The sequence below is a fragment of the Heterodontus francisci genome, chromosome 11 (genome assembly GCF_036365525.1).
Source record: "Heterodontus francisci isolate sHetFra1 chromosome 11, sHetFra1.hap1, whole genome shotgun sequence".
NCBI lineage: Eukaryota > Metazoa > Chordata > Chondrichthyes > Heterodontiformes > Heterodontidae > Heterodontus > Heterodontus francisci.
In genome coordinates, this window is record NC_090381.1 from 42,713,212 (window position 1) to 42,725,532 (window position 12,321).

General features: G+C 40.8%; 1 long non-coding RNA gene across 2 annotated transcripts; it reads right to left on the reverse strand.

Moving 5' to 3' along the window:
* Positions 1-1,830: 1,830 nt before the first annotated feature.
* Positions 1,831-5,171, reverse strand: LOC137374853 (uncharacterized). Of its 2 annotated transcripts, none has more exons than XR_010975908.1 (2): positions 5,110-5,171; positions 1,831-3,712 (listed from the first exon to the last, which is right to left on the reverse strand). It is a non-coding gene; the product is annotated as an uncharacterized lncRNA (long non-coding RNA). The 2 variants fall into 2 exon arrangements; XR_010975907.1 differs by lacking the exon at positions 5,110-5,171 and adding an exon at positions 4,933-5,094.
* Between the last annotated feature and the right edge of the window lie 7,150 nt (positions 5,172-12,321).

Consider the following 12,321-nt stretch of genomic DNA (forward strand, 5'->3'; position numbering starts at 1 on the left):
CTGTTGCTGAATGCATGTTCAGCTGTGTGAGGTTAAGAAAGTGCATTAACGGAGCATTGAACTCTAAAATGGTACTGCTGGCGTCAAATTAGCATGGCACGCTGATTCATGTTATGATCTTTCTGCTCTACATACTTTCGGTGCACATTCACTGTGTGCGTGTTAACGCCCGCCACCAATATGGCATACGGCATGATTCGTCCCACAACTGTGCTCATGGGCTATGAATGCCATTTCAGAGTTTCAAGGGCACACTTAGTACCCAAAAACAGGCATTAAGGAGCCCAATTTCTCACCTAAGAATTGTACATCTTTTGCTTTAGTGACAGATGGGAAAGGTGTCTATGAGAAATCAAATCTCCCCAAGAAGTAAAGAACTTGTTTATAATGGAATGCCTTGCACAGCTTCAGGACATGTCAAAGTGCTTTACAACTGATGCAGTGCCATAGAAATGAAATCATTCTAGTTATGCAGACAGATACAGCAGACCAGGAAAAATGCTGACCACATTATCAAGGTAAGAGTCACTCACTAACCAAGCCATTGCATGTGATATCTGAGCTGCCACCTCCCTGACTGAGAAATGGCTGTTGTTTACATTATTACCATTTATCACTTTTGTATTGAGGCCAGACATTCAAACAAGTGCCTAGAATCACAGGATGGTTACAGCACAAAAGGAGGCCGTTTGGCCCATCTTCTTTGTGGCGGCTCTCTGCAAGAGCAACTCACCTAGTCCCACTCCCCTGCCTTTAGGCCATAGCCCTGCAAATTTTTTCTCTTCAGATTATTATCCTGTTCTCTTTTGAAGGCCTCAATTGAATCCATCTCCACTCTCAGGCAGTGCATTCCAGATCCTAACCACTCGCTGCATAAAAACGTTTTTCCTCACGTCGCCGTTGCTTCTTTTACCAGTCACCTTAAATCGGTGTCCTCTGGTTTTGGATCCTTCCGCCAATCGGAACAGTCTCTCCCTATCTACTCTGTCCAGACCCCCATGATTTTGAACACCGCTATCAAATCTCCTCTTCTCCAAAGAGAACAGATCCAGTTTCTCCAACCTATCCACAGTACTGAAGTTCCTCATCCCTGGAACCATTCTCATGACTCCTTTCTGCACCCTCTCCAATGCCTTAATATCATTTCAAAAGTGTGGTGCCCACAATACTCCAGTTGAGGCCGAACCAGTGTTTTAGGCAAGTTTATCATAACTTCCTTGTTCTTGTACTCGATGCCCCTATTTATAGAGCCCAGGATCCCATATGTTTTATTAACTGCTTTCTCAACCTGCCCTGCAACCTTCAATGATTTTTGCACATATACCCCCAGGTCCCTCTGCTTCTGCCCCCCCTTTAGAATTGTACCCTTTATTTTATGTTGCCTCTCCTCATTCTTCCTAGCAAAATGAATCACTTCACACTTTTTTGCTTTAAATTTCATCTGTCACTTGCCCACCACATTCCACCAGCCTGTCCATGTCCTCTTGAAGTTTATCACTATCCTCCTCACAGTTCACAATACTTCCAAGTTTTGTGTCATTGGCACATTTTAAAATTGTGCCCTGTGCACCCAAGTCTAAGTCATTAATATTGATCAAGGAAAGCCTGAAAATTAACAGATGGTGATGAAATAAGTGATCAACTCGCTCTTTCATTCCTGTACTGTTTATTGCAATCTGCCAATATGGGACATGATGTATCTCAGAGCAAAATGGTGCAAAGTTGTTTTACACTTTAATTTGAGGAATTGTCTTTTCATCTCCACATGATTTAACTTTATTTTAAATTTACGTCCATTTTCCTAAAGAAACTTCAGGCACAAACCAAGACTTTATAAAGAAATTGATCATTTATTATTAATACAATACAAAAATTACATCAGAATTTAAACATCATCTTGGGTTTTAAAACTGTAACAATTCTAGGAGAAAGAAACAACTTGAAAACAATGTGCTGAGCCATACACTTTTGTGGTACTGGGTAAGAATGAGTAAGAATACGGAGAGGATAAACAGAATGTAAAATGATGCATTTGAAACTTACAAGAACCAGAAGCGGAAATCTCAGAAGACCAGTGCTCAGAATAGTATTGATAAAATTAAGAAAGGCAAGAAAAGGTGTGACAAAGAAGGAGTTTTGAGATAGTGAAACATTGTCTATCATATGACCAGCTTTACCTTGTATTTTGTCCAGAAGTGTAAGAAGGTGTTATGAGACTCTCATGTAGTAAGCCCAAGAAGAAACGTACTTTGATGCTTCAGGAGTGGTATTACTGCTTATTTTTAAAAATGGCAATGTATTGAATCACTTCAATTTGCCAGTCTAATCAATTCTAGGCACGGAGAAGGAATTTGCAAAATCAAAGCACTAAACAACAGGGGGAAACAAATTCACTTCCCTTGCTTCATGCCATTAATATCACACTTCCTACTGACCCATTAAGGGATTAGTTCGCTGTAGTGAGAAGCCTGTGAAGCTGGACATGTGAAGGAAAATGACTGTGTGCAGAACATCAGATATGTTAACTTTAGGGCAGATTTACCTACCTTATCCCTATTAATCTACTCATATGTTCAAAGCAATTAAAGGATCATTTTGAATTTTCAGTAAAACAGAGAATTGCATACTTTCTCAGCCTAGCTTTCTATAAAGTGCAAGTACAGATATAAATGAGTGCTTTTAAAGTACACAATTAGACTAGTATTTTTTTCTGATCCAACCTTTTAATTTTGGATGTACAGCAGAAAAATTATTTTCCATTTCTGACTTAATTTTACCTCCTGTACACACAAAATGAACAAAGCATTGGGAAAAAAAGATGCAAAATGACTGTAAAGATCTGCATGATGCTAGCCCGCCATTAAGCTAAAAAAAAATGTCTTTTTTGTTAAAACTGGTCATATAACCAGAATATACTAAATATTTCAAACACCAGTTACAGGAACACAAGAAAAGATTCCAGTAGATCAATCTAATACTACAGTCTATGTAATCCAACCAGGACCAGTTGCATTCCATAGGACATTCCCATGATCCTAACAGAGCTGGATCTGTTGTTTGCTGAAGTATAATTAATTATCGATGTCTACTTTATGCCCAGATTCCCCATTCAATACAAGTAATCCAATTCCCAATTATCCAGCTCTTTCTTAAAGATTTGAATAGCATTAAGCTATTAATGGAAATCTATCCCAAATATCTACTATCGCGTGTTTGAGAATGTTTCTCGTCATATGTTCTTGAGTTTTATGATCACAATTTAAGTGAAATGATTGACTTCGACAAATAATCAGTCAACAAAGTGCAGTGAGAAAACACAATACGTACAATTTTTTACATTAAACAAGTTGAGGTATTTCTCAGTTTAAAACTGTCACGCATAAATGAATATTAACAAGGATAATAGAAGATTCTGAAATATTTCCAATTTGAATGTATCAGGCAAAGATTGTGTCTGTGAACGAAATGAAGATATATAAGGATTTTGCTTCCGCTAATGCACAAATGAAATCTTCACCCATTGCAGAAAATTGTCCCACTAAAGAGTACAAAATACAAATGGAACAGGATTCACTTAAAACAGACATGTGAATATTGAATTGATTGACTGTATACCGGCCAGCTTTCATGATGTGATGTCACAAATTGTCCTCCTATTCTGCTTTATCGCCAAATACAGTTGACAGAAGTCGAATTCAGTTTTACTATTTTCCTACGGAAAAAAAATTGTTCCATTTGTTAAAAGGCTAAATTTTAAAAAAAATGTCACCCGCCATCTTGCCAATCCCTTTTTCAAACAAACGGAGAGAATTCTGGAATTGAAGTTAAGGAGAAAAACAGTTTGCAACTAAAGCATTTTCTGTTTTTATTTGTAACCAAACGGTTACTTTCACACATTGATCTTACTATGTATGTTTTAAACATTTTAATACTAAAGGACATTCCAAGTTTCAGTTCACATTTAAGAGCAACTTGCATTTATATAGCGCCTTTAACGTTGGGAAAGGTCCCAACCAGCTTCGCACATAATCGATTTTAGATTGATAAATATAAAAATCCCATTCCCTCTTGAGTAACAATCCATTGAACCGTACCGGTAACCCACAATGTAACCGCGGCTTTACCTCTTAAAACAGGGTCAAAGTCCGCAGAACAGCAGAAAAGCAGCTTTCCCGCTAAATGTGTTCTGCCCGTCGGGTCCAGTGAGCACTTACCTCGAGATACACTTTATAACATTCCCTTCTCAAAATACAGATGTGCAGCAAATAAAGACAGGGCTTGAGAAAGAGCAGCTGGAATCACAGTGCAAATTCTGGCAAGGTTTATAAATCCGAGTCGCTAAAGGCAGCGCTACAATAATCTGCTCAGAGACACTTCAGAGCAGATCAATTCTTTAAATAATAACAGAAAATGCTGGGAATATTCAGCAGGTCAGGCAGCATCTGTGAAGAGAGAAACAGAGTTAACATTTCAGGTCGATGTTCTGTTTTATTCCAGATTTCCAGCATCCGCAGTATTATTGCTTCATCTCAGTTCCTTATTAGTTCATCCAGATTTGAAGATAGTCCCACTGCACTTCACCCGAGCTTTGAAAGTTTAATATAATCACTAACCTCCAATGTAGATAACAAGAATAATGTTAAACATCAGTCAGTAATTCACTGCAGAGAATTATATTCGAGGGAGAAATATATTACAAAACATTGAAATGATAAACTCAACAAACTCGTTTTATAAGCTGTAAAATATTATTATTTCAGTTCAAAAACGCTGTTTGAAAACTTTCTTATTTCAAACAGTAAAAGGAATAAATAAAATCTTGACCGAAAAATCGGCGATTGCGTTTCACTTCAATTTGAAGGAAAAGGGGACGTTCCCAGTTTGTTTTAATTATGTTCCTTTTTTAAAAATTAACTTTGGAATCTCTTTTACCTTGTTATAATCTCTGGATCAAATATTTTCGCCAGCTTTTTTTAAAAGCCCCAGTCTGAAAACGAAGAGTGCAATTTTTATTAAACGAGTTTACATTGAGCGGCTTGGACCTCGGTCACTCTTGACCATTTGTCCAGCCCGAGTCTCTGTCTCACAGCCTCCCTCTCTGACACTCACACTCACTCACTCTCACTCCTCTTCCCCAGGCGGCTCCTCTCAATTTCTTTGCGCAGTCCTGAGCGCGGGTCAGAAACAACAAGAAGAGCTCAGAGCAGCTCTGGCTGAGTGACGTGTGATGAATTCTGTCCGGTCACATCCCCTGTCCTGTGAGTGACTCTGAGCTGTCGGCACTGGGGAAATAGAATATGACATTTATAAAGGGAAACATTAGAAATTCATGTGTATATGTGTGTGTGGAGCTCTGTATAATGATGAGCATATACAGATACTTCTCATATTAAACCATCTGGCAGGGCTGAGAATGTTTAAATTGTAGTTTTATGTGGTCTGTGTTCATCTCTGACTGACAACAGTTAATTTTCAGTGTGGATGTGGGTATCAGAATGTTCCCATTTGATTTTGGGGAATGTCTGAATCAAAGTCCGAATCGCTCCAAAGTGAGCTCAGAACTAGGACAAAGCAGCTTTTTAATCTTTGATTTATCCCAGGATGTATAGATTTTATACAGATACCAATGTACTGATTGGTGAAAACAACTCCATTTACTAACCAGAGTAACAGGTTCAGTTATTGTGCTAATTATCTGTTTTGTGACACTCTTTGGATGTTGCATCAACCTGCTAAAACTATTAATTAATTTGAAATTACAACACAATTATTTTGATTGCCAGGTCAATAAAATGCATTAAAAATGTCATCTCACCCACTACAGTCTTACATAGAACATAGAACATAGAAAATACAGCACAGAACAGGCCCTTCGGCCCACGATGTTGTGCCGATCCTTTGCTGTGTATCTACAACTTTCTTGACTGGCGTAGACAAATTATGATTTCTAACCTTCATCTATTTATTTGCCACATTTTTATTTGTGTGTAGGCTGACTTGATGTTCACAGAGTGCTAACACCAATTTGCTCTGCACTGGGCATTACAAAGAATAAACACCCAGCACTTTTGCTAAAAACAAAAGCCATGCCTGTTTAAGAGATGTGTGTGTGTATTTCCAGCCACTTCCTGCAGAACAACCCCACCATTTGATCATATAAGTAACATTACCATCCTACACATTTTCCGTTCAGCTTTTGAAAGGACATTAAATAAATAGGAACCACAAATGCCGCCTGTTAGAGTGTGTGTGGGAGGGCCTTTTGCTTTCCATCGCATTAATAAAATACTGTCAGATGTGTTTATTTTGTACACAAAACTTTAAACAATTTCCAGATTTAGGCAAATTTTACTAAGTCTCAATTTGTTCCTTTGTGGCAGAGTACATACAAACCTGCTGTTAATTAGTGCTGTTTTATTCTTTGGGTAAAATGGAAAATAATGGCTGTCACCACTCATAGCACTGGCAGGCCATAGGTGTCTTGTGGAATAGGAGTTTCAGTCATTATTATTTGGAGAGGATGGACACAGTTGAACACCTCAGCCATATTCCCGTTTATTGGGCCAGACACCTCCAAATAAGGAGACAAGCAAGGTCAAAGAGCATGTCAGTTTGACCCATAACCTCATCTCTAACTGGAGAGGGTTATTGGCAGAGGTCTGTAAGCCAATTATCTGTCCATGCTTTTGCTTCAGGAAATGGTCTGTAAATACAGTTAGAGTTACAAGAGGAGAATAAAAATATCTTTAAATTAAGCTGAACAATGTAAACCAGCTGTTGGTGGCATTGTAATGCTATTGGTGACCAAAAACAATGTAAGCTGTGTCTCAATTGTTAGCACTCTTGCCTCTGAGTCACAAGGTTCTAGGTTCAAGTCCTACTCCAATTCTTGAGCACAAATCAAGGCCGACACTCCACTGTTGGAGGTGCTTTCTTTTGGATGAGACAATAAACTGAGTCCCATCAGCCTGCTCAGGTGGATGCAAAAGATCACAGGGCATTACTTCAATGAAGAGCAGGGGAATTATCACTGGTGTCCTGGACAGTATTTATCCCTCAATCAACATCACAAAAATTGATTATCTGGTCATTATCACTTTACAGTTTGTGGGAGCTTGCTGTGTGAAAATTGGCTGCCACAGTTCCTACATTACAACAGTGACTACACTTCAAAAAACAATACTTCATTGCCTCTAAAGTGCTTTGAGATATCCAGTGGTCGTGAAAAGCGCTATATAAATGCATGTCTTTCTTTTTTTTTAAATACCTCCTCATCTTGCCTCTGGTTCTTTGTCAATTATCTGAAATCTGGACTCTGAATCTTTCTGCCATTGAAAACAGTATCTCCCTATTTACTCTAACAAATTTATAATGATGTTCAATATCTCTATTAAATCTTCCCTCAACTTTTTCTGTTCTAAAGAAAACAATAGCTTCTCTAGCCTCTCCATGTAACTGAAATCCCTCATCCCAGATACCATTCCAGTAAATCTGCTTTGCATCCTCCAAAGCCTGAACAACTTTCCTAAAGTGTAGTGCCCAGAATTGGACACAATAATCCAGCTGAGGCCCAACCAATGATTTTATAAAATTTGAGGATAACTTCTTTGCTTTTGTATACTGGAAGTCAGGAAGACCTGGACAATATTCAGGCTTGGTCTGCTAATGGGCAAGTAACATTTGCACCATACAAGTGCTAGGCAATGACCACCTCCAACAAAGCGAATTTAACCATCGCCCCTTGACATTCAATGGCGTTGATGTCGCTGAACCCCCACCATGAACACCCTGGGGTTACCATTGACCAACAAATGAACTGGACCAGCCATATAAATACTCTGGCTACAAGAGCAGACCAGAGGCTGTGAATTCTGTGGCAAGTAACTCACCTCCATACTGCCCAAAGCCTGTCCACCATCTACAAGTTATAAGTCAGGAATATTCACCACTTGCTTGGGCGAGTGCAGCTCCAACAACCCTCAAGGAGCTCAACACCACCCAAGACAAAGCAGCCTGCTTGATCAGCACCCCATCCACCACCTTAAACATTCACTCCCTCCAACACAGGCACACAGTGGCAGCAGTGTGCGCCATTTACAAGGTGCACTGCACCAGTGCTCCAAGGATCCTTCAGCAGCACCTTCCAAACCCGCAGCCTCAACCAGCTAGAAGAACAAAGCAGCAGATACATGGGAACACCATCACCTGAAAGTTCGTCTCCAAATGACGCACCATCCTGACTTTGAAATATATCATCATTGCTTCACAGTCACTGGGTGAAAATCCTGGAATTCCATCCCTAACAGCACTGTGGGTGTACCTACACCACATGGACTGCACAAGTTCAAGCAGGCAACTCACTACTTTCCCAAGGGCAATTAGGGATGGGCAGTAAATGCTGGCTTTATCAGCGATGCTCACATCAATGAATGAATACAAAAAATTTAAGTGCCTCTTCTTTGCCTAACTGAACACAGTGAGGGAACACAGTGAGGCAGTGAAGGGACACAGTGAGAATAGATCTGCCTGAGTGCAACCTTGCCAGAGTGAAGCTGTAATTTAGTGCATGTGGTAAGTTCTGGTAAGTTTTTGACAAGCTTAAATTTTAGATTAAGAGTCAGGCGTTAAAATCTCCTGGTTAGGTAAATAGCCTTTTTAAACAAGAAGCAGCTAGTAGTGGCAGTTTTCTGTTAATCAGTTGAAAGTCGTTAGATTCAATAGGTGCTAATTATTGTGGCAGACACTGAGCTAGTGAGTCATCTGAATCTCTATGTGAAGCAGACCAGTTCTTAGCTGAACACAGTGAGGGGATGCAATGAGAAAAGATACATACCTGAGTGAGACATTGCCAGAGTGAAGCTAGAATTTGGTGCACATGGGAATGTGGTGCAGAAGGGGAAAGAGGGGCTTCTTTCCTTTTCTTTTTTAGCCTCCAGCAACTGGTGAGTCTTCCTCCTTTGACTCTAGGGTAGGTGATTGGTTGGTGAGTGTTTTATCATTTATCTTTCAAACCTCAGGTAATTTTAGAAATTGTAAGGTTTCATTTAGTAATACTAGTTAACCTTAGTAGATTGGGAAACAGTGAGAGTGAATTATGAAAGTGATTAAGACAGTAGTTAAAGCAAATTAACTAATAGCACAAGTAACAATAGCATAACAGGTGTTATGTTGCAGCTGTGGTATGTGAGAGCCTTTGGATGTCAAGGCGATCCAGGACAAGCACATCTACAGAAAGTGTAAACAGCTAGAGGAATTCTGGATCAGGATTATTGATCTGGAAACCGAACTGCAAACAGTGCACAACATAACAGAGGGGAAGAAATATCAGAACATTTGTTCCAGACGGCAGTCACACCTCTTAGAACAAGGTCATCTGTTTTGGTCTGCAGTGAGGGACAGGAGGATGTGACCATGAGTGAGGCAGGTAAAGGGACCAAGCAGACAGTAGTGGAGGAGCCTCAGATTTTGCAATTGTCAAACAGGTTTGTGCTGCTCTCAACCTGTGTGTACAAAAGCGAGGTCTGCAAGGTGGATGAGCAGACTGGCCATGGCACTGTGGTACAGGAAGCCATTCAAGTGCAGGGAGCCAAAAGGAATGTAGTGGTAATAGGGGATAGTATAGTGAGGGAAATTGACACTGTTCTGTGCAGCCGAGAGCATAAGTCCAGAAGGCTGTGTTGCCTATCCGGTGCCAGGGTTCAGGATATCTGCACAGGGATGGACAGCAACTTGGAGTGGAAGGGGGTGGTTCCAGCTGTCGTGGTCCATGTAGGTACCAATGATATAGGTAGGACTAGGAAAGAGGTTCTGCTAGACAGTATGAGGAGCTAGGCACCAAATTGAAGAGCAGAACCTCAAGGGTAATAATCTCTGGAATATTACCTGAGCCACATGCCAAATGGCAGAGGGCACATAAGATTAGTGAAGTGAATACGTGGTTCAAAGACTGGTGTACAAGAAGTGGGTTTTGGTTTATGGGGCACTGGCACCAGTACTGGGGAAAGTGGGGGGTTGTACCATTGTGATGGTCTGCACCTGAACCATGCTGTGACCAGTGTTCTAGTAAACTGTATAACTAGGGAAGTAGAGATGGCTTTAAACAGGTAACTATAGGCCGGTTAGCTTGTTGTGGGGAAGGTGTTAGAATTAATCATTAAGGAGGCTATAGCTGGGCACTTTGAAAAACTCAACGTAATCGGAATAGTCAGCACGGCTTTATGAAAGGGAGATTGTGTTTAACCAATTTATTGGAGTTCTTTGAGGGAATAATATGTGCTGTAGATAAAGGGGAGCCCGTTGACGCACTGTATTTGGATTTCCAGAAGGCATTTGACAAGGTGCCACATAAAAGGTAATTGCGCAAAGTAGGAGCTCATGATTTAGGGGGTAACATATTCACATGGCAGAAAACAGAGTATGCATAAATGAGTTCTTTTCTGATTGGTAGGATATGACAAGTGGAATCCCGTAGGGGTCTGTGCTGGGGCCTCAACTTTTTACAGTTTATATCAATGATTTAGATGAGGGGAGTGATGGCATGGTAGCTAAAGTTGTAGATAAAACAAAGATAAGCAGGGAAGTATGTTGTGAAGAGGACATAAGGAGTTTGTAGACTGATATAGATAGGTTGAGTGAGTGGGCAAAAATCTGGCAGATGGAGTATAATGTGGTAAAATGTGAATTTGTTCACTTTGGCAGAAAAAATACAAAAGCAGAGTATTACTTAAACGGAGAATGATTGCAGAACTCCGAGGTGCAGAGGGATCTAGGTGTTCTAGTGCATGAGTCACAAAAGGTGAGTATGCAGGTACAGCAAGTAATAAAGAATGCTATCCTTTATTATGAGAGGAATTGAAAATAAAAGTAAGGCTGTTATGCTTCAGTTATACAGGGCATTGGTGAGATCACATCTTGAATTTTAAGAGGAAGAATGTGAATGCTTCAGAGGCAATTCAGAGGAGGTTTACAGGATTGATACCTGGAATGAGCAGGTTGTCTTATGAGGAAAGGTTGGACAGACTGAGCTTGTTTTCACTGGAGTTTAGAAGAGTGAGGGGAGACTTGCTTGAAGTATATAAGATCCTGAATGGTCTTGACAAGGTGGATGTAGAAAGGATGCTTCCTCTTGTGGTGAAGTCCAGAACTAGGGGCACTGTTTTAAAATTAGGGGTCACCCTTTTAGGACCAAGATGAGGAGAGTTTTTTTCTCTCAGAGGGTTGTGCAACATTGGAATTCTGCCTCAGAAGGTGGTGGAGGTAGGGTCATTGAATATTTTTAAGGTGGGGGTAGATAGATTCTTGTTAAGCAAGGGAATCAAAGGTTATTGGGGGTAGATGGGAGTGTGGAATTCTAGACAAACAGATCTGCTATGATCTTATTGAATGGCAGAGCAGTCTAGAGGAGCCGAATGGCCTACTTCTGCTCTTAATTTTAATGTTTGTATGTATATTCATATTTTCTAACAATTAAAAATACAGAACCATATTACATTGAATCCCTTGATATGAGTATGGCCCCATAATGCTTTCCAAAGATTTTACCAGTTTCCTTGAGCATAAACGCCCAGCACTGAGGTAAAAAAATCTTCAAAAATGAGGCTCAAATGTCATGACTGAAATTCACAGTTATTGACTACTGAGAAATAATAGAAGAGACTAGTGTGCTTGGCAATAGTGACATGAGGGTAAATCTACCAATGTTAAATTGTCTATGGTCAGCTGCACACTCAGGAGAATTTTGTCCGGAAATGGGCCCATCTGGTGGGTGACTGCCCCACAGCGGGTGGCCATATTGCATAGTGGAGGCGCAGGTCCTTCCCAGTCATGTGGCAGGGGCAGAAGGCGAGTTGCCGATTATATGTCAGATGACTCTAGTGCAAGTGCCATGTTTAAAAGCCTGCCAGCCCTGCATTCAGTCCTGCCTTGGAGTCACCGACAGCTTTCATTTGACTGGTGAAAAAGTTGCTGATTCCTGAACCACTCCAATTCGCTGAGGAAGGCAGAAGATGATGGTCAAGGCACAGGGTGGCCCAATGGTTCAGTGATGTCTCCCTTCAGATTTTCCTCCAAGCTGTGAGGGAAAGGCGGGAGGTTCTCTTCCCCACCAATGGCAAGAATAGGTCCTCCCGCCTGACCAAGCGAGCCCGGATGGAAATCACAGAGGAGGTCAGCAGCTTTGGGGTCACTGACTGGAATGGGGTCCAGTGCAGGAAGGGGGTCAATGAACTTCTGCGTTCGGATACCAATCGCCTTTTGCATGTGACTACGTGGGAGGGTGTATGACGTGGTGAGGGCAGCACTAGGACAGCAATGGCAGAGGGG